General features: G+C 44.0%; 1 protein-coding gene across 6 annotated transcripts in view; it reads left to right on the top strand.

Moving 5' to 3' along the window:
• GFRA1 (GDNF family receptor alpha 1) overlaps positions 19,216-19,962 on the top strand; it is a 226,400-nt gene continuing 225,653 nt past the window's right edge. For 2 of the 6 annotated variants that reach the window (XM_021073395.1, XM_013983780.2), the window contains exon 1: positions 19,672-19,895. The gene's annotated coding sequence lies outside the window, so the exon portion shown is untranslated. Of the gene's footprint in view, positions 19,234-19,423; positions 19,503-19,647 lie in introns of those variants that run through there. The other 4 variants (XM_021073393.1, XM_013983783.2, XM_013983781.2 and 1 more) reach the window with 4 other exon arrangements.

Raw genomic sequence — 19,962 nt, 5'->3', positions numbered from 1 at the left:
GGTCCATCCATTCGGTCGCAAATTACAGAATCTATTCCTTTTTAAAAGGCTGAGTAATATTCTACTGTATATGACTGCTTCAGTGGGCCATGCATGCCCACAGCCTGCAGAAGTTCCCAGGCCAGGGGTCAAACCCACACCATGGCAGTAACCAGAGCCACGGCAGTGACAACAATGGATCCTTAACCCTCTGAGCCACCAGGGAACTCCATGACTGCTTTATTTAATTCTCTCTCTCTCTCTCTCTCTCCCTGGAATAGAGAGGAAAGAGCCTTTCAAACTTCAAGTTAAACTTCCTCTCTTCCCTTTCCCTCTGGGGGTCTTGACCTCCCCTTTCCCCTTTCTCTCTGTTTACCCTTTCCCTGCCTAAAGCACTGATCTCGTGTCAGTCTGAGTCCCCGGACTGCTCGAGGCACAGACTATAAAATATGTCTGTCCCCTTATATTCTGTAACTCACTCTGAACTGTGCCTTTCTTCCAGACAGTATGAGGTCCTGAATTCCTCCTAGTCTGGTACTGGTCTGGTTTGTCCTTCCAGACAGGAGTATTCCCACTTCTGAAAAGGGTACTTTTTGAAGGATAAGCCACAAACTTTTTACGGTCCTGCTTTCCTTAAAAACAAAACGTAAAGGTTTCATTTGCAGCATTTTTGTTTTCATAATTTTTTGCTGCCTACCTTCTCTGACACATAAATATGCTAATTTTAACCCATTTTGCTTCTTTCCAAATTGCTATTCTGTGAATCATGTTCATTTATTTCTTTGTTCACTGAATTTTATTGGATCTCATTACATTAAGGAAGTGTCCAACATACAATATACTGTGAGATTTTCAGTGTTGTGAGTTACTCAGTGCTATTGTTGAGAGGTATTCAAAGAAGATTAAGAAATAGTTCCTACCTTTAGGAAACTTGCAGGAGTTCCCATTGTGGCTCAGCAGTAATGAACCACAAGGACGCAGGTTCAATCCCTGGCCTCGCTAAGTGGGTTAAAGGTCCAGAGGTGCTGTGAGCTGTGGTGTAAGTCGCAGATGCAGCTTGGATCCTGCATTGCTATGGCTGTGGTGTAGGCTGGCAGCTGTGGCTCCACTTTGACCCCTAGCCTGGAAACCTTCATATGCCACATTTGTGGCCCTAAAAAGACAAACAAAGAAAAAAGAAAAGAAACTTGTAACCTGATAAAGTAAAATACTAAATACACCCGGGAACCTATAATACAAAGTAGATTGTAATAAATATCATCCAACTTAAATGATTTAAGTATTCAGAAAAGCATTCTCCTGAATTTCCTTGAGTTTCCTTCAGTCTAAAACCTTTATCTCTGATACAAACATTCAAAAAATAATGTCCCACCAGGCATTTTTAATAATATCAGATCTTTTAAAAGTAACTTAGCCATGAAAGACTTCCTCTATTTTCCCTCTCAAAGAACCACAGCTTTCAATGTGTCAAGATAACCTCATAGAGAGTTGGTGAGCCCTGGTGAATATGAGAGTCATACTCAAATGAGGAAACCAAGAGATCAATGTCAATATTTCATCAGTAACAAAGGGATGGATTAACGATTGATATAAAGAATGCCTCAAAAACATAGAAATCATTGCAGTGGTAATTCCTTCAGGCCTAAGGAAAAAAAAATATGAATGTCCTCAGGTTAAGTTCCTGCAGATAGGTATTTAAGTATTAAAGACTCCTTTGACATTCCCACGGATCCGCATGGAGGGGAATAATTAATAGTGAGAAGTGATATATGTGAATTTCATGAACCAATTAACAAAATTATACACAGCACAATTTCCTATAGTTTTCCAGCATCTAGCATGGTGCCTGGCTCCTTCTAAGTGAATGGATGAAAGAGCACATGATATTGCTTGTACTCAGCAAAGTGCCTGGCATTCACAAGGCACTTAACACATATTTGTTAAAGGAATGATTGATTGACTAAGACTCTTGCTTTAGGTACCAAACTGAGTTATGACACTGATTTACAGTCCTCAGGGCTGATGAATATTCCTGTGGCAATACCAGCATCTCTGTACCTCAGGTGAAGTTCAGCGCCTCATTTTCAAGTGTCTGGGGTCCCTGTCCTTACCTCCTTTTGTCTGAAACTCTTGAATGTCCATTTCTCCGAGAGGCTTTCCCTATCGCCTAGCCCAGCCTTTATCAAAGTCTGGCTCATGACCCATCTGTATCAGATTCAGTTGAGTTATTAATCCAAATGCAGATTTCTACAAATATCAAACAGATACTCATACAGCCATGTTCATAGCAGCATTTGGCCCAACAGCCAAAAGGTGGAAGCAACGCAAGTGTCCATCAACAGATGAATAAACAAAATATGATATGCATTATATATAGAAAACACACAATACCGTATATGTATATATATATGCACACACACCAGAGAATATTATTCAGCCTCAGAAAGGAAGGCAATTGTGATACATGCTACGACAGGGATGAAACTTGAAGACATTTCACTGCTGGAAGGAAAGGAGAATGGGGAATTATCGTGTGGAGTTTTGGATCGAAGATGAGAAAATTTCCGAAGAGAGATGGTTCAAGTGGTTATACAACTATGTGAGGGTATTAATGCTTTTAAACTGTATACTTAACAATGGCAAACATTGAAACGGTCAATATTTTGTTACCTATACTTTACCACAATTTAAAAGACAGGACAAATGCTTGGCTTCCACTCTGGCCCATTAAATCAGAAAACTGAGAGGAAGGGACAGGGAATCTGCAAGGCCTCTGGGTGACACTACTGATATAAACATTTGAGAACTTGACCCAGACCACATGAAATTCCCCCTGCTTTCTATCTCCATAGCCATCTATACATTCACTTTGGGATCATGCTTGTGATTTGAGCAAAGGCTCTTTAAGGGCAGGGACCGTGGCTTTCTTGTTCAGTTTCAACATCCCCAGCATTTAGTACCATACTTGGCTCAGAGTGGCACTCGTTATGTATTCACTGACTGACTTTACTGAACACGAGTTTCATATTCTTTTTTTTTTTTTTTTTTTTGTCTTTTTGCCTTTCTGCCTTTTCTAGGGCCACTTCCCGAAGCATGTGAAGGTTCCCAGGCTAGGGGTCTAATTGGAGCGGTAGCCGCCGACCTTCGCCAGAGCCACAACAACTCGAGATGTGAACCGCGTCTGCAAACTACACCACAGCTCACAGCAATGCCGGATCCTTGACCCACTGAGCAAGGCCAGGGATCGAACCCACAACCTCATGGTTCCTAGTCAGATTTGTTAACCACTGCACCGCAACAGGAACTCCTCATATTCCTTATTTATAAAAGTATGAGTGTCAAGTCTTCGGTGGTTGATTTGAGATATTACACATAAAGGACACCTGCCATTGTGCCTCATTCATAGTAAGTGTTCAATCACCAGAAGCTGTTTTATTATTATCTTTGTATTATTATCACCAGAAGAGAGGAGGAGTGTCAATAACTCTTCAGGGTTTAGACCAAGAGTTGCAGACTTCAATACCTATACCCTCCAACAGGTAATGTGATTGCATTCAGCATGGTGGTTTTTACACTACGCAATAGGAAGTGCTGGGAACTGTGGTGCACTGAACTTGCATAGTCCCTGTAAAGAAGGTCACCATGACCTTGCTCCTCCTGTCTGTGGGTACTCAGGCCCAGAACGATCAGATCTTATGATCTTCCAAGAAAAGGCTGGACGTATGAATTCTCATCCTAAATGTTCCAATTTATAAAAAGACACCTAGTTATTTAAAGTTTTTGGAAAAAAAAAAAAAAAAAAGGGAGTTCTCTGATGGCGTAGCAGGTTCAGGCTCTTGCATGCTCACCGCTGTGGCGCTGGTTGCTGCTGTGCCGCGTGGGTTCAATCCCTGGCCCAGGAATTCCCACATATGGCCTGTGTGGCAAAAAAAAAAAAAAAAAAATACAAAAAATAAACCAAGAGAGAACCTGAAATAAAAGTTGCAACTCTCATTTAAATAAATAAATAAATAAATAAAAAGTTTTTGAAAGCTCTGTGCAACTCAAACAAAACTCATTTGTCCAAGGGCCATGAGTTGGTATCCCCTGATCCATCCCAAGGCCCAGAGGATCCGAGGTCCCTAGGATAGACCCTCCTTTTACTGAAAATGGAAACATCCATCTTTATAGGGCTCACCGTAGACTTCTGGGTTTGGGAGAACTACGTAGTTTGAACCAATCAAAACAGGGGAAAGGATGGGGGCAGTGTCTTTATAACTGACGTGTTCAGAGGTTCGGGGGTGTGGCAGGCCAGGATGCATGTCCCAGAATGCTTACAGAAGTGTGGACATTACCATCAACCCAAATGGTAAGACAGTAGTTGAGGATTGTGCCAGATGCTTTTATTCAATTGTTTTCCCGTAGATTTCTTGGTGAACAATTTACTGCCTTTGCAGGTCGGTTATTTCTCTACACCCAGGAGGACAGAATTCTCTCTGACGGCTAGGGGGCTCTAGCAGTCCACCTTTTACATACAAATAGACTTTGCTCTTAACAGTTTCAAATCTCAATTGTCATCTTTAACTATCAATCAATTAATATTACCTAAACATTATTTAATTCATATGTAAAACTACCAATTTTCTATGTCAGAACTTATTTGCTATCTTTTTAAATTTTTTTCTCCTTTCTATTAACAAATTTTTTTCTAGATGTAATCGAGCTTTGATTTTATGTTGAAAGTGTTCTTCTAAAAATCCAAATCAGAAAGTAAATTTCAAAAGATGTGGTAAATTATTGAAATGTCTGATAATCATACTAAGCATTCAGGTTGGTCTATTTTAACTCAATTCTTATCTAGCACATCCAGGGGGAAACCAAGAAAAGTAAAATCTCACTCCATGAAAATGATATAATTTGACCATTTTCTAACCAAAACAATTTTTCAGCTTTTAGGGTTGCTCAACAAAAGATTTAAGTGGAGCATCTGAAATTTTAGCTGCTTGTCACTCCTGCTATTTTTTTTCTGACATTTCCACTATAGAGACACTTAAATGTAATAATTTAGCTTTAATTCCCAGTTTCTCTTTCTTATGCCCTCCATTCTGCTCTAGGACATGTTTTAAAAGCACTTAAAGGCACTTAATGGACAGATTTAGCCAAATCTTCATCCTGTTTCCACAGCCCAGTCGCATACAAAAGCCTGAATAAACTCTTTCCTCCTTCTGCCTTCATCCCCTAAAAATATTGATTGTGGTCAAGGGGGGAGGCAGAGGGAGAGTTCTTTTCTATGAAAGCTACGAGGAAAAAAAAAAATTTTTTTCAATTGGTTCTTTTCAGATGCTAAATGTCCACTTCCTTTTTCTTATCAGCCGCTTTAGTTACTACTGGAAATAACAGTACTTAAACAAGTACCCACACAAATTTTCAGTCTCCTGAACATCTCAGACACAACTGTTTTCCCAAATATACTGACTTCAGGAAAATAGAAAATGCATTTTATTCCAAACTGCTCTTTCTGATTTGCAAACCCCAGAGAGTTCAAGGGAAATGCAATCCACATGTTTCTGGCCATTTCTACTCACATGCATTCATCTAAAGTGTTCTTTTCTTTTTTCTTTTTTTTTTTTTTCCTTTATAAAAATAATTTGATGTCTATGAAGCTTTTAACATAAATCTTGGTACCTTTATTTTTCTAAGAAAGGGGAAGTTTCTCTGGATAAGATTAAATGATAGAAACCCTTTTAGATTTGACTTTGGCTTCACATTTCAAAGTCATTTGGTAAGGGTGGGTTCTAAACTCACTTCTAAACCATCACATCATCTAGCCCTTCAACTGTTGGATTTTTTTTTTTTTCCCATCATTACATTGTTTCCAAGCCTTTTTGTTATGTAGTAAACCATTCATTCATCTGACATATTCAGAGGGCTGTGTGAGTCAGGCCCAGGCTAGGTGCTGGGGAAACAGCAAAAACATGGCAGACAGGCTTTGGCTTTGCCAAGCTTGGAGTCAAGAGGAAAAGAGAAATGTTGAACAAGGGACTGCAAGTCTAAGGAGAGAATGCCAGGGGGTAGCAGAGAAGGCTTTCCAGAGGAAGGGTCATCTAAGCCAAGATCTTCAGCCAAACAAAAGAGGGGCCAAATCAACAGCCAGACTAAAGCACCAGAAAGTTGTAAAGCTCTGCGGGAGAACAGAAAGAAGGTCACTGTGGTTGGAGCTTAGGGAACTGAGAAAAGGGGTGCAAGCTGAGGCTGGGGAAGGTCCAAGGATCCTGTTTCCTCCTCTGCCTCTCAGAATTTACGGTACAGTCATGGCCACTCATAGGGACCAAACAGGATCCTCTCAGCCTGACACATCTCCCTGCCCAGCCCTCTGAGTTTTTCACCTGAGGGCCACCAGCGAGACACAGCCAAGACTCAAAGAGCAAAGAAGAGCAAAGAACACCTCCTCTGAAATCTTTTTACCAAGATCCTACATAGAAAAATATGTACATTCATATGCATATAACATACATATATGTGTAATATAATGTATGTAATATATATGAGTATATAAGGTATTCAAAAATATATTTATTTTATATAGATACATTTATGAATATGAATGTGTGAGTGTATCTTTTGTATTTTACTACCTTTTAAGTAGAGCCCTTCTTCCTCGCCACTGCTGAAGACTTGGTTTAGGATTCTTTTTTCATCACCCACCTCCCCCCAGACTGTATTAATCTCTTCCGTCTCCCTGCTTCCAGCCTCTTCCCTTTCCAGTCTCCACTGCCATGTTTCATAATGTCACTTCCCTAGTTAGAAATCCCTGAGAGGTCCTAGATGAATCTCTGACACATCTGCTTCACCCCAAGTGCAGAATCCAGGGAAGTTTCTGGCTCCAATCCCCTTTGACAGTCAGGCCTGCCATTCTACCCTCCCCCACACCCTCCCTCCCCCCCCTTCCACCCCACCCCCACTCCCCAGCCCGGGGCACCCTGCCCTGTAGCCATGCAGTCACCCAGGCTTTCCTCTTTTCATTTCTTTTTGTCTTTTTTTTTTTTTGGTATTTCTTGGGCTGCTCTCGCAGCATATGGAGGTTCCCAGGCTAGGGGTTGAATCGGAGCTGTAGCCACCGGCCTATGCCAGAGCCACAGCAACGCTGGATCCGAGCCGCGTCTGCAACCTACACCACAGCCCACGGCAACGCCGGATCGTTAACCCACTGAGCAAGGGCAGGGACTGAACCCGCAACCTCATGGTTCCTAGTCGGATTCATTAACCACTGTGCCACGACAGGAACTCCCCTCTTTTCATTTCTTGATCTATGCTGGGAAACACTGGTTCCATGGGACATTAGTGGGAGTTAGGCCTTCAGATAGTTAAATATGTTGGGGAATGATGATAAAGTTTGTTATCGGTTGAATTGAGTCCCCCTGCCCCCCATTTTTTAAAAATTATTTTGCTTTTTAAGGCCACACCTATGGTACATGGAAATTCCCAGGCTAGGAGTTGAATCGGAGCTACAACTGCCAGCCTACCTCACAGCCACAACAACGCAGGATCTGAGCCATGTCTGCGACCTACACCACAGCTCACAACAACACCAGATCCCCAACCCACTGAGCGGGGCCAGGGATCAAACTCTCATCCTCATGGATTTTTTAGATTAGTTTCAGCTGCGCCACAGCAGGAACTCCCACTACCCCAAATTTATATGTTGAAGTCATAACCCCTAGTACTTCAGAATGTGAACTTATTTGGAAATAGGGTCTTTATAGAGGTAGTCAAGTTGAAGTTCTTAGGGGGAGTCCCAATCCAATACAATTAGTGTCCCTATAAAAAGGGAAATTTTGGACACAGCGACAAACACACATGGGAAGAACCTGAACCTGAAGGCAGAGATTGGAGCGATATATCTACAAGTCAAAGAGTGCCCAAGAGTCTGGCATCGGGACCCTTAGAAGATGGACACAGACATGGAACGGATTCTCCTCCACAGCCCTCAGAAAGAACCAACCCTACTGGCAACTTGACCTTGGACATCCAGAGTCTGGAATGATGCAACAATACATTTCTTATTTAATCCACCCAATTTGTGGCACCCTAGGAAAAGGAATACAAAGGTCAACAGTTCATTTTAGTGCAAGACTTTTCGGAGTTTTTCATATGCTAATGTATACCTAATCTCCCAGAGGAGGTAGATCGGTCTAAATTTATTTGATGACACAGCTTTTCTTCCCCAGTGCCTTTCCTGAGGATCCATATTCTGAAGAACACACTTTGGGAAAAGCTGACCTAGGCCTTTGAACTTAGCTCAAGGTTAAGGAAAGAAAGAGGGGGGTGAGTGAAGGAGTAAATAACTTCTCTCTAAGCTGTGAATAACTAACAGACAGTTAACATTCCTAGAGTTCTCCTCTTGCAAAATGACTCACCACCTGGTGGGCTTTGAGGCCCTGTGGAAAGCTGAGTGAAAACTTGCCAGTGGGGAGAGGGCAAGCGTTTGGGGAGGACAAGATAGTCTGTTCTTTTATCTCTTAAGTATCACTTTGATCAAGGTCCAGTTTTACAATTTGTGGGGCCCAACACAAAGTGAAAATGCAGGATCCTTTGTTCATCAATTATTAAGAATTGCAAAATAGTAACAGCAGCGCATTAAGCCAAGCCAAGGGCCCTTGTCAGCTGGGGGCCCAGTGGGATTACCCAAGTTTCGTGCTCAGGAAACCACCCCTTCCTCGGTGGGTCCAGCCTAATTCTTTACAATCTTATACTGCTCTCTGTTCATTTTGGGAATTCTATTTAGTATATTTCTATGGAAAATGTCCCCAAACGCCACCCCCAGGTTCAATAATTCTCTAAAAAGGGGCACTCATGGCTATGATTTATTACAGAGAAAGGAGGCAAAGCCAGATCAGAAAGGAAAAAGGCATACAGGGCAAAGTCCAGAGAAAACCAGGCAGATGCTTCAAAGAGGCCCCTCCTAGAGAAGTTACACAGGACCTGTTGAATTCCCCCAACAGAGTTGTGACCACATGTGAAATATGTCTCTGAGGGAAACTCATTAGAGACCTGGTGACTAAGGTTTTTATTGGAGGGCTGGTCATATAGGCACACGCTTCCCAGCATGAACCAAAATTCTTGACTTCAGAAGGAAAGTGAGTGTTTAGGATAAACCATATTGTTTTCACAAGCCATGTAGTCACAGTGAGTCATTCTTTGCAGGATATACTGGAACCTTCCTAAAATCCCAGATCCCTGATGCCAGCCAAGGCAGGCATTTCTCAGGCCTGCTGTGTTGACTATTCTGCACAATTCCAAAGGTGAGTTTTCTACAACTCATTCGGTTTTGCTCAGAAATGTTTACACTAGTAGGGAGTTGTCCATTCAGACAACATCAGCATCTCAGAACACTCTTTCCAACTCATACTGAGTGATAACACTTGTCAGTGAATTCCGATTTCTTCTGTTCAACAGTTTAAGATGACTCCTCTAAGAAGCCTGCAAAAGATGACATTCAGTGAGTCTCAGCTGTCTGGTGACGAAACCTTTCTATCTCTGCCCCTAGAACTTATGGAGCATGCAGTAAAAGTGGGAGTTTCTCCTATCTTTTTTAGAAGCGGCACACTCAAGCATTAGAGTATGGTTACAAACCAACTCCAAGCCAACCACCAATATCCAGAAACGAATCCCTTTTGGGGAGTTTGTCCACTCCAGAAGACAAATTCAATACAATAGCCCCTTCCCCTGCCAAACAAAGTGGCCAGAAACTTGGTCACATGGAAATGAAATTGACTGAATGAAAATGCTTCTAAGTTACCTCTCCCAAGGGTGTTGATGTTTTGACAGGGGACAGTAATTACATCAAAGCTTTAAAGATGAATCTTCAGTCCACAAAACAGAGCATGATTTTGGAAGGCTAGGAAGCTGTCCCGAAGCCTCTGATGGGCCTTCTATGCCCTTTGAATTGGTTGGAAGTATTCAACCAAAGCCTCAGTTAGTTCACTGCATGTCTGCACCGACTTGACGTTCTTAACCGTTTCTTTGTCTTCTCAGTAATAACAGTGGGAATGACTCAGGGTAAACCAATTGTCCCCTCATATTTTGGAGAGGCATATAGGAGAAGGGGACTGGGGTAGCCCCTCAAATGATCCACATTTCTCTTTCTCCAGATTGTGTTTCATCTCGATCAATCCTTATGGGGTTATTACCTTACGTATTTAATGAATGGAAAAATTAGACAATTCTCCAATCATTTTCAAAGATCTATTAGTATTTGACACTTATCAATCCAGTGTGCTACGGTATGGAGAACATGAAAATGTGAGTTTTTCCCTTCAAAATATCATGAATCTTGGATAGACACTGTGGTATATGGGAAGGGACACTGGACTTAGAACTTGGCCCTGTGACTAAGAAGCTGGGTGGCCTTCAGCAAGTCACTCTTTGGCAAGATACTCAATAGCCCTGAGCTTCAGTTTCCTCATCTGCTTAATGGAGAAAAATAACTCTCCATCACAGAGTAGGCAGGAGGATAAAATAATGTAATCGAATTCATATGGAAGTGGTTGTAAACTATAAATTCTGTGTGTGTGTGTGTGTGTGTGTGTGTGTGTGTGTGTGTCTGTGCGCGCGCACGCACACGCACGCACTTAAAAATTAAGGGACAGTGACTGCATTTAAGAAAACTGGCACATTTAATAAATGATGGCAATAACCCAGCCCCATTATGGGGAGTTGTTACTGTCATTGTCTGCATCGCTGATGGTACAATTAACTTAATTAACACATACCTCTGTGGTGAGTCTGCTGAAATAACACTTTTCCTTTTCACATGCCCCAGCCTTGCCAGCACGGCGCTCCAAGTCATGCATCTTCCAAGTCGAGAAGCCAGAGTGTTAAATGGCTTTGAGTTGGTAGGCAGAAAACAGAATTCCAGAGGCTCAACATTCTTCGCAGTTCAAATTACCTCGAGAACTATTAGAAACCTCATCAGAGTCTTGCAGAATAATTCAGACACCAGTGCATCCTAAAGTGGAGGAATGTCTGGGTGGGATGGTTTTGACTCTCTAGGGAAGCCATTCTCACTAAATCCAAAATAACGTCCCATAACGATAGCATCCTGCCCCACAAGAGATGCAAACAAAGGATCCTTTGGTCCGTCATGATGGTAGCAAGGGCTTTGGACAAGTGGAAATGAGTCTGTGTCTGGATAAGGAACCCTTTGCCATATCATGGACCCCTGCTGCTAGCCTTGGTTGAAAGCTACAGGAGGGTGGAAGGGGGAGACCTGGGACATACCGCTTCTTTTTTTTTTTGTCTTTTTGTTGTTGTTGTTGTTGCTATTTCTTGGGCCGCTCCCACGGCATATGGAGGTTCCCAGGCTAGGGGTCGAATCGGAGCTGTAGCCACCGGCCTATGCCAGAGCCACAGCAACGCTGGATCCGAGCCGCGTCTGCAACCTACACCACAGCTCACGGCAACGCCGGATTGTTAACCCACTGAGCAAGGGCAGGGACCGAACCCGCAACCTCATGGTTCCTAGTCGGATTCGTTAACCACTGCGCCACGACGGGAACTCCACATACCGCTTCTATTTTGGAGGCCTTTAGTTTCATTCCAGTTCTTCAGGAATGTTCCTCCTACTCTCTTACCCTCTCTTTCCCCCTTTTCTCAAGTCCATGGATCCACTCACTTTCTACCTTTCTAACCTATCTCCTCTGACTCTGTTGCGCCTTATTTTTATTTTCATTCATGTTAACAATCCACCCCACACTCCTTTACCATATTATTTGATGATTTGAGATATGCGGCCCATCAGGGAGAATGCAACATTCTTTCAGAGCCAGCATTCTTCTGGATTTCCCACAGCAACCCAGTAGGGGCTGGTGCATGACAGAATCTCAGTAAAGAACTATTGACTTTCTTTTCCTTTCTTTCTCTTCTTTCATTAGCAATTGGATGTACTAGTTCCACCAGGTTGGCTGCATGTATGGGAAACCCAATGTGACACTGGCTTAGGTAAGACAAGTTTATTTGTCTCTCACATAATTATATGGAGGAGGAAGGTCCAGGGTGGGCAGACAGCTTTGTTCCAGGAGGTCATCCTGGGACTCAAGTCCCTGCTCTTTGCTGTTCTGCCATCCCTCGTTGCTGTGTTCACCTGCCTGGGCAAACGTAGCACACTAAGCAGCTGGATGGAGGACAAGGGAAAAGTGTAGGGAAGGATGGCCCTCAGAGATTCTTCACATCACTCCTGGTATATCTACTCATCAGTTCCAGGCCACAGGACCACAACCGGCTGCAACGGAGGCCCAGAAGTACAGTCTTTATTCTGGGGGACCAGATGTCCAAATAAAAATCAGAGTTTTATTCATATAAAGCAGTAGTTTTCAAGGTTTTAAACCATGGCTCTCAGTAAGAAACACATTCGATGACAACCCAATATAGGCATTATACACATACAGAAATTAAAAGTTTTTTGAAACTATTTTTACCCCTTCTTTGTCTGATGCATTTTTACATTTTTTTAGGGCTGAGCCCATGGCATATGGAAGTTCCCAGGCTAGGGGTCAAATTAGAGCTGCAGCTTAAGCCATTAAGCAGGTCTAGGGATCAAACCCGTGTCCTCATGGATACTAGTTGGGTTCATTACTGCTGAACCACGACAGGAACTCCCATTTTTACATTTTATAAATGTTGTTTGTGACAACTGAATGGAGTGTGGCCTACAATTTGAAAAGTATCTCTTTAGAAGGATGAGAGGGGGTAATTAAGAGTCCCTACCACCGCTGGGAAGGAAGCATTTGGGTCTGACCTTAGGCAAGATCATTTACCCGCATCCTTTGTAGTGAACATCACAGAACTAGTTACGGGATGAATACCAGAAAATACATAAATCAACCAAAATCATCAGACTTTGAATCAATTGAGCCATCAGAGAAATCTTAGCAAGGAAAAGTTAATCTCTGCTGACACTTGAGACAAAATATTGAAGGCTAGAGGGGGCTATTCTACCAAGAGATCCTCTAGGGATGGGAAAAGAAGAAATTCTTTTTGTCTCTTAATACAGATTGTATGTAGATAAAACACTGACACAAATATCCATCCCATTGATCCTTCTGTATTTTAAGCTTAACAGATAATTCAGATTAAAACCAAATTGATCTCATTTTAATTCTTTGTCTTGGCCTCAACTGTACTAACCGTGTCAAGGGCAACCTTACATATTCATTGTGAAAGGGTAGCTCTTGGGCCATCCTAGTTCACTTTTGCACTAGAGTAATCTCTCTAACGGATTTGTGATTCCTTCTCCATACTTCAAATCTGGGGAAAACGGCATGTCATGTGATGGTTTCTCCTTGACAGTTTCAACTGACTTTTGCCAGATTTTTGACAGGAGAAAAGAAACCCAACAACTCGAAGAACATGACACTGCGTTTGTTTTCCGAGCAACAGCTTTGGATGAGTTCGAAATGACTTTTAAATGATGTCACAATAGATGCCTTAAAACAGGCCCAAATCCTTTGTGCTACAGGCGCTGTTGGCTTAATTAGTTCTGGTGGGGGCTTGATCATTAACTGCGAACTAATTGTGTTAGCGGGCTCCTAGTTCAGTGCTTGCAGAGGATTTGGTTTTGATAAACAGTGCATTTCCATGGCATTTATTGAAAGATGCCTGGGCGAGTGGCAGGACAAGGACTTGGTTCGCTACAGAGCTTTCCGTTGTTGCAAGCAGGGCCTTGGAACCGCTCACGCCCAAGTTTTCGGTGCTTTGCTGCTTCCAACTGCTTTATCACTGCTGGGTGAGGCCCCCTCCCACCACTTCGGACCTAATGCGTATCAATAGAAATCAGAAGTTTTTACTGTCTTAAAGACTGCTAAAAGGCTTCTGAAGAAATGAGTCAGTGTTTTCAGTCTTGTTTTCATTCCACGTCCCAAAGCTCATCCGGATCGGCATCTGTGTTTGCTGCCTCCAGAGAGAGAGAGAAAGAGAGAGAGGCTAATTACTGGACAAAGCTGGGGATTAAGCTTCCCTCTTGCCCTTATGAAGGAACAGTCCCTCTGGAACAGGGTTTAGGGCTTATTAGGAGATCGGTAGAGAGAAAAGGTGTTTCTTCAGTGCTGCTGTTCCCCGTCCTTTCTGGATAAATAGGAACGAAATGTGCAGGGCTTTTAATCCAGCACCTCTGGCAATCACTAAGAAAATCTTGCAAGTTCCCTGCAGATGGGGTATCTTTTGTTGCCATCTATCCCAGCAATAAGACATGACAGGCACTTTATTTCATCAGGGCTGCACACCTTGAATGCATTCTGTGGCAAAAGGCCAAAGTACAAATGACTTTAACTCTCGTGAAAGGCAATATTCTTTCACAAGTGCATTAAAACCCTTGCACTGGCTTACTGCTACTAAGAAATGAAAATTACTTGAAAACTAAGGAGGAAGAGAGGTTTCCTAAGATAGGTTCCTAGGGGTCAGGCACCTTGACAGCCAATAAGCAGCTTCCATTTGCAAATAATGTTCAAAAAGACACATCTTAATATAGTCAGCCTGGAACAGGGCTCTGAAATCTGAGAATGGCTGGCTCTTACTGTATCACCAAAGGGCAAATGTGGGAGCACAGCAGTAGAAGGTGACATGGGTGTCAGCGTATAGACCTTACCACCACCAGCCTTCTTGGTTTCACTATGTTCTCATTTTCCCAAAAGCTTGCACAAGGTCTTGTGTGTTTATAAAAGAATTCTGAACACTTTGGGGTCAATTTGGCTTGTAAAAATTTGCCTTCAAGGATGACGGCTCCAAGGTATCTGTAATCTTTCTAAATCCTTCTCTCCCAGCGAGAGACACATTTCTAGATGATTAGAGAACTTCAGGTGGGAATGTTGCTCTGCCTCTGGCTTTATGCCTTAAAATATGACCTAAGGCAAGCTATCATTTCCCAGAAATGAAATATGTCATGTGTTACTATTAAAGTGAGCCAGAAAAAGAGCATTCTATTACAATAATGGGTTTTGTTTAAAAAAAAAAGTAAATGTCAAATCCCCAAAGGAATAATACATATTTGATACTATTATTGGAACAGCAATACTAGTAATTGCATGAGGTACTTATATTTAATATTGTTCGTATAGTAAAGGGATTTTATGTAAGCCTTTCCGTAGAATTATTGTGTCAGAGGAAAATGAGAAACAGCATCACTCATTATTCGGGCAATCAATATGCGTTTATTGGTGATGACTGTGTGTCAGTTATCAGTCTAAATGCTGAGGATGCAAAAATAAAATGAATAGAACATCTTGCCTTCAAGGAACTCATATTCCAGTTGAAGATACAGATATAGCAACCCACTACATTACAATGTCACAACAGCTATAATAAAAATTCTAACAAATCCGTGAGATTACACGCTAGAGAGAACTCTTCTTCCTAACCAGAGTCCTTGCTATCTTTAGTGGCCTGTTAAACCTGAGCTGGATCTTCATGTATCAAGATGAAGTGCATATGAGGCAGACAGAACAACATGGGCAAAGATGCGGCAGCAAAAAACCCAAGCATGGCACGTTTAGATAATGATGAATGGTTTTGCGTAGCTACAGAGGCAAGTAAGCCTGTCAAACTGTCTAATGTCAAATACTTTGATGGACTACTTTGAGTTAAAAAAAAAAAAAAACTTGAGTGATTTTTAAGCAGTGTACTTTGACAAAATGAATGTATGTTACATTATATTCTATAAGGCCAAGGCAATGAGAGTGGGAGACAAAATACTACTGCATGGAATAAAACTGTCATACTCACCATGACTCATCTGTTAACTTATGAAAATACACTCACATCAAGAAATGCAAGAAAATTGCTCGCTTCACATGCTTATGGGTGGATTGAACCTAATTTGGTAGCATTAAAATCAATTTCCCGCTGAGAAAACATGTCACAGAGGATGGTGTGAACCTTTATAATTATTAATAATATTTGATATTTCAATGTCACCTTTCATCCTGAGATCAGTCCTGTACACATGGGAACGGATAAGCTCCAAGGAAACAGAGAGAATACGAACACAGTAATTCACACCGCATTTCTATCTTCTATTTTCCAAGGGCTTTCCCACCGAGTATCTCTCCACTTTCAGAAGGTAGTGGATATAGTTGTAAAACAGAGACTTTTTTTTTTTTTTATGAGCGCCTACTATAAGAAGTCTCAGGGTGGAGTAAGGGCCACATTTTTACACACACAGCCATCTTTTGAAGACCATTCCCCTTTTCTGAGCTTCTTTGCTTGCTGATCTCCTGAGACACGCCAGTGGGCTGGGTCTTCGGGATTCTCCAACTCCCTCAAAAAATTCGTGGCATTGTCATCATCACCTTCATAATCACCATACTTATTACTGCTGCTGCTGCTAAGCCACTCAAGTTATGCCTGCTCTGTTCTGCTCTTCTAAGAACTTTAGGTATACACCACACATTAACTAAGTCCACACCAACATTATAGAGTTGCTCTGTCCAATAGAACTTGGAGAGGACGGCAATGTTCTATGTCCGTGCTGTCCAGTAAGGTAGTCACTAGCCACAGGGGGTTATTGAACAGTTAAAACATAGCCAGTGCTACTGAGGAACTGCATGTTTCTTTTATTTAACTTTCACTGAAATAGCCACGTGGCTAGTGACCACTGTACAACACAATTACAGTTGGCGGTTTATTAAGAAAAAGCTCTGTGTTTGTTATTAGTAATAATGTAATGAAGACTAGTGCGAGTGAATGATTCAAAATATTCCTTTTTTTTTTTTTTTTTTTTTTTTTTTTTTGTCTTTCGTCCTTTTTTAGGGCTGCACCTGCAGCATATGGAAGTTTCCAGGCTAGGGGTCTAATCAGAGCTGTTGCTGCCAGCCTATGTACACCAGAGCCACAGCAACGCCAGATCGGAGGGAGCCGCGTCTGCGACTCACGCCAGCTCACCACAACGCCAGATCCTTAACCCACTGAGTGAGGCCAGGGATCAAACCCGCAACCTCATGGTTCCTAGTCAGATTCGTTTCCATTGAGCCACAATGGGAACTCCCAGAAATATTCTTGGAGCTATAAACATTTTAAAAGAAGTCCCATGTTTTACATTTGGAGATCTCATATTCCATCCTTTCCACATCCTATTAAATTTTTTTTTTTTTAAAAAGATGCCTGTGGAATACTAGGATAACAGAATCACGTCTAGAGGAGGAACACTTGCAAAGGAAGTGGATGATATCCTTAAAGGAATCTCATTGTCATCTAACGATCCCATGTGGTCAGCAATGATAGCACTCATCCATCCACTGAAATTTGAAATGCCAATTACTGATTTCTCCTAAGGGAAACATTCGCCTCAGTTTATAAACTGGAGTGGTGAAAGAGGGTTTTATGTTTTGGGGGTCCATGGAGAAACACAGTCTTCAGATAAACTCTTGGTTCACATTTCCATACTCCTCTCACTAAAACCACCTTCCCAGGATTTCTCTAGTTTCTTTGTGAAAGTACAGGAATAAACTTTAGCGTGAAGAAACTGATGGGAAGACTTAACTACATTTCCGCTTAGTCCACTCTGCAACTTAGATTGTTACCACGGCTAGCGAAAAAGAACTTAAGTAGCCCTTGGTTTGAACCATCTGTCGCGAAAATGTGACATATGTTTGCTTTGTTTACTCAACAACCAAGTGTAAACTGATACACTGAACAAGGAATGCATGTGTGGTGTGACTGCGTGTGTGTGTGTTCGCGTGCTCGCGCGTGTGTGTACGTGTGCGTATGTTGAGAAGGGTGTTGGATGAGGGTCTCAGTCTCCTCATACCTGCCCCCAAGGAACAAGTGCACGGGAGCCCAGATCCGTGGGACGACCCCAGGGTTTGGGGCGCGCACAATGCGCAGGCACATTCCAAACAAAGCGCAACCACCGCAGCAGCAAGGGGCGCGTCTGGCTGATGTGTAGTTGAGGGAAAGCTACCCAGCCATTCCCTTTCCTCCTCCTTTTCTCCTACACCTAGGGCTCGAACTTCAACAGAAGCCCCGCGCCCTTTTCAATTACCTCGCCCCTCCCTTCCTCAGAATGAGCGTTTCTTTTCTCTCCTCTGCAGCCCGTTGTCTAGTACGGTGGGTTTGCAGATTTGACACTTGGGCTCCCCCAGACTTGATTCAAACTCAGTTTCCCTCAGAGATGAACTTGGATATCAGCAACAATCCCAAATGCATGCCCTGAGCGGCTGGATGGCCATTGCCATGTTGGGCTCTTTCCCAGACCCCTTTCAGGGCCCGTTGTAGACTTAGATGCTCTGGGCACCGCCCCCGCCCCGCGGCGTGTGAGGAGGGAGCATGAGTTCAGGGCGGCGTAGGGGGAGGGGGAGGTCAGCAGTTCAGCTGAGAACAAGTGGTCCCAGGGATGGGGTGAAGGACTCTGCATATGTTGAGCCTTTAAATCCATTATTTTAAAATTTACTCTTGCAACAGCCAAGATGGAGGTCAGCTTATAAATTTCCCAAAGCCGGGTCTGACGCGGTTGCAATGCAGTGGGTCAGGGGTTCCGCTTTTGTCTTCAAGCTCGAGGAGAGAGGGAGAGACTGCGTGTGCATGTGTCAGTGTGAGTGTGAACGTGTTGGCGTGGATGACTGGGTGGGCGCATCCTGCGATCTTAGCTCCAAGGGCCTTGGTCTGAGTGTGTTTTAAACGCGCCAAGTCTTGAGTCACAGCCATGAGTGACGTGGAGAAAAACTTTGTGTTCAGAAGAAGGGTCTGGTTTGATTGCGTTAGGACAGAAGAAAGAAAGAGCCCTTGTGCATTGTGCCCGTGTGTGTGTGTGTGCGTGAGAGAGAGAGAGAGAGAGAGAGAGAGGAACAGCGCTCGAGACCGGCTGCACAGGGCTGTGTGTTCGGTGCGCGCTTGCGGGATCCCGCCCGGGTCCCACCGCCCGCCAGCTTGTGCATCCGCGGCGTTGCTGCGGACGAGTATCCGAGCGGCTGGCGGTGTGCTGCGAAGTAGCAGCAGCAGGCGGAGGGTCCTCTGGCAAAGAAATCTTGCTTCGGAACACGCTGTCCTCTGCGAAGCTCCCCCAAACCACTAACATCTCTAATCGGCATCCGAGCCGGATCTTTGCTGGGAAATCATCCTGGCCCAACTCGGTCCTCTGGGCTCTCGAAGATTACCGTATCTTTCTTCCTAGTCTGGGAATTGGGCCTAGAAAGGGAAAGAGGGGGCGGGGACACCCCTAAAATAAGTAAATAAACAAGCTAACAAACTAGCTCCTCGCCTCAGCCGGACACGGTCGGTTGAGTCCAGGTTGGTGGCATTTGGAGAGAGTCTTATGATTCTGTCGGTTTGAGAACCCGTCGCCTCTCCCCCACTCTCATCTGCCCCTCTTGCAGGCGCCCCTCAACTTTGGGGCCCGAGAACGCGCGCGGCGTAGGGCTGCACCTGCCCTGGAGCTCCGGGGCTGCGGGCCCGCGCGCTCTGCCCGGGTGGCGGCGTTGATGCGCGGGATTCCAGGGCTCTGGGCTGGTGTGTGCGCAGCGCAGACGCCAGAGAGCAAGCTGGGGACCGCGCGGCGGGTAGGGGCTCACGAGCCGGATTTCGGCCCCTGCCGGGACATCGGTTCTCCCTCGCTAGGCTGCCTGTGAAAGGAGGCGAGCGGGAGGAGGAGGGGATACAGCGATGGGGGGCAGCGATTGGTGGTTTGGGTGGGGAGGGCTGGCTGAGCAGGCGAGCTGGCGCGAGGGGGCGGCGAACTTCCCGGGAGAAGGGGCTCTTTCCGCGCCAGAGCTGACGAGAAAGCTGCCGCCGCCGAGTGCTTTGACTCCGGGCAGCGGTCGGCTCCGCTCGCAGCGCTCGGAAAGTAACGTTATTTATTTATTTGCTTGCGTTCAGCCTCTGGGGTTGGACCCGACAGACACCCCTTGGACTTGGGGAGCCTGCGTCCGATCGCTTCAGCCTCCACCCAGCCGGTGCGGGCGGCTCCCGGGAATACGCGCACGTGCACCCCCCGCGAACCCTCCCCGCGCCCCAACCCGG

This window comes from Sus scrofa, chromosome 14 (genome assembly GCF_000003025.6).
Source record: "Sus scrofa isolate TJ Tabasco breed Duroc chromosome 14, Sscrofa11.1, whole genome shotgun sequence".
Lineage (NCBI taxonomy): Eukaryota > Metazoa > Chordata > Mammalia > Artiodactyla > Suidae > Sus > Sus scrofa.
This window is presented reverse-complemented; position numbering and strand designations above follow the sequence as displayed.